The sequence below is a fragment of the Myotis davidii genome, unplaced genomic scaffold (genome assembly GCF_000327345.1).
Source record: "Myotis davidii unplaced genomic scaffold, ASM32734v1 scaffold984, whole genome shotgun sequence".
Classification (NCBI taxonomy): domain Eukaryota; kingdom Metazoa; phylum Chordata; class Mammalia; order Chiroptera; family Vespertilionidae; genus Myotis; species Myotis davidii.
This window is the reverse complement of record NW_006294762.1, coordinates 85092-90290: the sequence shown is the minus strand read 5'-3', so window position 1 is coordinate 90290 and position 5199 is coordinate 85092. Positions and strand designations below refer to the sequence as shown.

General features: G+C 48.6%; 1 long non-coding RNA gene across 1 annotated transcript in view; it reads right to left on the bottom strand.

Annotated features, from left to right (window-relative positions):
• Positions 1-2370: 2370 nt before the first annotated feature.
• The window catches only part of LOC107184021, a 5301-nt gene continuing 2472 nt past the window's right edge, over positions 2371-5199 (bottom strand). The window contains exon 3 of the long non-coding RNA XR_001514835.1: positions 2371-2974. This is a non-coding gene — a long non-coding RNA (uncharacterized LOC107184021). The remainder of the gene's footprint in view (positions 2975-5199) is intronic.

Genomic DNA, 5199 nt, shown 5'->3' with positions numbered 1-5199 from the left:
GGGCCCCCCCCGCCTCTCCCCGTAGGGGTCTGGGACCTCAGAATTCCTCCCCAAACCAGCTCAGTGGACTCGAGAGTCTGCAGCCCCTTCCAATTGAAAAAAACCGTGCATCCAGTTGCAGCCAGCCTGGCGCACGACTCCGTACCTCAATTCTTGGAGCCTCTGCACAACCTACTCAGTCTCAGTGCTCTTCTTTCTTTCCTTCCAGTTGTAGAGCCTCCACTGGGCCAGCTTTCCCATGGTTCCGGATGATAGCTGTTTGTCCCACAGTTGGTAGTCTCGATGTTGTTGTGGGAGGCAGCACGCACAGGTCTCTTCCTTACGCCGCCATCTTGGTTCTCTGGCTTTGTAATTTTAAGAATCCTATATAATGAAAGGCTAATATGCAAATCGACTAAATGGCAGAACGACCAGTCGGTATGATGCGAACTCACCACCAGGGGGCAGATGCTTAGCGCAGGTGCTGCCCCCTGGTGGTCAGTGCATTTCCACTAGGGGGAACGCTGCTCAGCCAGAAGCTTAGCTCATGGCTGGCAAGCACAGTGGCAATGGCAGGAACCTCTCCCGCCTCCGTGGCAGCGCTAAGGATGTCTGACTGCTGGCTTAGGCCCACTCCCCCCTGAGGGCGGCAGGTGGACATCCCCCGAGGGCTTCTGGACTGTGAGAAGGTGCAGGCTGGGTGGAGGGACCCCTCCCCGCGCCCCCACGTGCACAGATTTCGTGCACCAGGCATCTAGTATTATATAAATAAGACCATATAATATGTAACATATTGGGATAGGCTTTTGCACTCATAGTAATTGTCTGGTGAACATTTAGGTTGTTGAGTTACTCAGTGTCAATGTTCCATTCCTTTTCAGCTGTGTACTGGTCTATAGTATGAATTTACCAGAGTTTGTTTAAACCTTCCCCCAATAAAGGACATTTGGGTTTGTCAATTGATGTTTGATGCCAATTCAATGCCAACAGGATTCCCCAATTTGGGGTGTGGTGAAGATGAAAACTTTAGTACAAAACAACTCAATTGTAATACAGCAGGTTTGTAGGAACAGCATGGCAGTGAGGCAGCCCTAGGGCCAGGCAGCCCTGGGACCCAGCCCTTCTCCAGCGAGACAGGTCTGCTCTGCTCCAGGGAGGCATGTTCAGTGTTTCAGCACAGCCAGGAAATCAAAGTTTTCAGTCTCCGTAGAAAGAGAAAATGCACTCTCTAAGTCACAGGGGCGCTTGCTTATCCTATATAATAGAAGCCTAATATGTGTCCAACCATTCAACCCTTCGACCAGTCGCTATAACACACACTGACCACCAGGGGGATGACACTCAACCAGTACATTAGCTTGCTGCTGGGGTCAGGCCAATTGGGACTGGGCAAGACCAGCCAGACACGCCCTGAAGCCCTCCCTGGCCCCCATCGTGCACTGGTGGGGTCCCTTGGCCTAGCCTGCAGGGATTGGGCCAAAACTGGCTCTCCGACATCCCCTCAGGGATTTCAGATTGTGAGAGGGCGCATGCCAGGCCGAGGGACCCCACCCGTGCACAAATCCTTGCACCAAGCCTCTAGTATAGATAGAAGCACCTGACCTTGTTCCCTGGTTGATCCATCCTCATGCAAATGAGGACTCCAAATCCTCCCAGTTTGATTGGTCCACAAGGTACTGTCCTGATTGATCAGAATAGAGCCACTCTAGGCAGAGCTGCACAACTCTGACTGGATGGGGAAAGCCTCAGTCCTATTGGTTGAAATAGGATACCAGGACCTTCTTTATAAGGGCTGGCTCAGTTGGCAGGGCACAGTACAGGCAGGCCGTTCAGCTGGGGGCTTCCGTGAAATGCAGTTTGTGTGAGAGGCTGCTGTGTAGAAATGGCTGCGAGGCTTTGGTTTTAAAATTGGAGCCCAGTTAGCCACCAGGAGCCCTTCTCAGTAGGTGTCTTTTTTGTCAGGTTGTTTCCAGTTTCTTACTTCTACTAATACAACTGCTATAAACATTTGTGTATAGGTTTCTAACATAAAAATAAAAGGCCTTCCAAAGTGAGAGGCAACAAACATTTATTTAAGATTTTAAAGAATTCAAGAAGCACAGATTCAGGCAGAAGACCAAATAGTTGCCAATTAGGAGACAAAGTCAAGGGGTATTGATGAGCAAGGAAAGGGGAATAGTTAAATCAATAGAAGAAAGGCATTTCTATTGGTTCAGATAGGATAATATAATATAGTGATGCTAATTCTAGTGTTTTTATTTTATTTTTTTATTTATCTTTATTGTTCAAAGTATTATAGATGTCTCCTTTGCTCCCCTTATAACCCTCTTCACCCTCTCCTCTGCCCCCCAGGCCTTCACCACACTATTGTCTGTGTCCATGCGTTATGCACATATGCATATACGTTCTTCGGTTAAGCTTTACCCCCCACCTCCCCCGCCTTCCTAAACAATGTTTTTAACTTTTAGTGTATTATGACTACCTCTTTGGTAATCATATTAACTGCTTTCTTGTTATCCTTGCAAACAGTTCTTTGGGGTGCAATGTTGCTTTAGGCCCAGTCCAAAACGGTCATTTTTCCCCGTTTCAACATCCCAAACGTTTGAGGCATAAGATGTGTAGGGCAGTTCCTCTGGGATGACAACTCCAGCTCCATTTCAAAGTGGCTCCGTTTATATTATGTTTACATTTGCCTCTTTTGATCAAGATCTTCCTTTGAAAGAAACACTGATCGGTTGGTAAAAGCATCCTTGGTTCTCCATTGTCAGGTGGCTCCTTCAGGGTTGGGTTCTGTCAGGTCCTGCGTAGGAGCCTTAGGCCACATCTGAGCAGCAGGAGCGTCAGCACAGAGGAAGGCTTTACCGTCATTTTTCTTTAAAGGCAAATACCTTTCATGGGTTCTTGAGGTTTCTCATATTAAGTCTTGTAGACTTTAGTGGTCATCTTAAAAAGTTGAGCAAGCATTATCTGGGTGGTGTCTTTATAATATCAAGCTCTGCAAAAACAATTGTTTATAACAAAACAATTATTTATAACAGACCTGACAGCTGTTGTCGGGAGGAAGGAAGAGAGGGGAATTTAAGGAAATGTATGGGCTGAATTACCTCCCCTCTCCAGCATCTCAGAATGTGACTGTAACTGACGATAAGAGGTGCTTTAGAATGGAGAGTTGGGGTGGCCCTACTGCCATCTGACTGCGTCCTGAGAAGAAGAGGAAGTGTGGACACACACCAGGGCACAAAGGAGGCCGTGCCAGGACACAGCAGGAGGCAGCCATCTGCACGCCAAGGAGGAAGTCCTCAGAGCAGATCCACTTGCTGATGTGGGTCTTGGATGAGCGACCTCCAGACCGTGAGAAATAAATTCCTGTTGTTGACGCCACCAGGTCTGTGGTATTGAGCTATGGCAGCCAAAGCAAAGTAATACAGCTACACTGAGAAGTCTCCATTGGGTTCGGATTTTGATTTTCACCTGAAATAACCAAAGATGGTTTTATCTAAGGCAAGGGCAGTACAAAGGGCCGGTGGAACGAAGACCGCGTTGGTCCCTGCTAGGGGTTGGAGAGGAGCGGCTCCTGTGTTCCCATCACTTCCACGGCGGAGAGTGACCTCAACCTGGGACCCCTCAGCAGGCCTGTGTCCTGGACGGATGGAGAAGAGCAAGGTGAGGTCAGAGGAGAGGTGAGCAGACACCAGAGCAGGAGGTGTGTGTGCCCTAACACGTAGAACGTTTTCTTAAAAGTGTGAGGTGTTAAAGGTTTTCAATAGACAAGTGACAGGATTGCCCTTGCACTTGAGGAAGGTCACTCAGACACACATGCGGATGAACTGGAGGAAGGAGAGGAGACCCGACAGGAGGCGATCTCTGGAAACCCAGCGATAAGGAACGGAGGTCAGAGGAAACAGCCTGGAGGGCTTGCACACTGACTGCATCCAGCAATTACATTAGAAGGCAGTGCAAGATGATGCCCAGCCTCCTCCCTGGGAAGACTGGGCTGCTGGGATGATCTACGAGAGTAACCCTAGGACTGAGAGTGACTGGAGGCATGCAGAAGGTGAGGGCTGAGTATGGGATATCAGAGGTGCAACCACGGGTTTCCTGCAGCCAGGGGACTCAGGAGACTCCGGGGCTAACTCTGGACTAACGGGTAGCTCTGAGAGCAACAAAGCCATGGGTTTGAATGAGACCACTGGACGACCCTTCAGAGCAGATCACAGGCGCTGGGGAAGGAGCCCCCAGACACTCTGCTGGGTCGGAGGGCAGCCTGCAGGATGGGAACGAATGCAGACGTGTCAAATGACGCCGAGTGACATCTTTCATATTGAGTAAAGAGTTTATTGTCTGCCATTTCCCACTAAAATATAGCGAACTCCATTCGACAGATGCATTTCCTGCCGTGTGCACCAGCCCGTGTCTCAGCCAAGGTCTACGTAAGAAGCAACACCAGGTATTTCAGTGGGGACACTGGTAACCCTGAGACAATAGCACAGGAAGTGTCTAGGGCTGGGGACAACAGGGGAGAATTGGAACTTCGGAGCGGGGCCTTACAGAGAACAGAGCTTGGAATCAACTTCCATTGTTGGAGGGACATTAACAAGAATAGTAAAAATAAAATAAAAATAGCCCTTTTCCTGCATTCCAGTCTCCCTCTAGACTCAGGGGTGGGCAAACTTTTTGACTCGAGGGCCACAATGGGTTCTTAAACTGGACCGGAGGAACAAAAGCATGGATGGAGTGTTTGTGTGAACTAATATAAATTCAAAGTAAACATCATTACATAAAAGGGTACGGTCTTTTCTTTTTTAGTTTTATTCATTTCAAACGGGGATCCGGCCCGCGGGCTGTAGTTTGCCCACGGCTGCATCTAGTTCCTCTTTTAAGGGAACTTAAGATAAACACCAATTGGCAAAGGTTTGGGAAGTGTGATTTGCAAATGTCCAGCCTGAGCATGCTGATGGAGTCTGTAAGTGTGGGTTTGAGGAGGAGAGAGAATAGATTAATAGGGAGGGACACATTTTGAACAATGCGTGGTAAATATCAACAAATATCTTTCCACTGCTTCCCAGCTAATAAATAAAGATGTTAAGAGCAGGATATTAGCATTGACCTAAGAACCAGGAGGTCACAGGTTGGATTCCTGGTCAGGCACAAGCCCAGGGTTGCAGGCTCAATCCCCAGTAGGGGGCCTGCAGGAGGCAGCCAATCAATGATTCTCTCTCA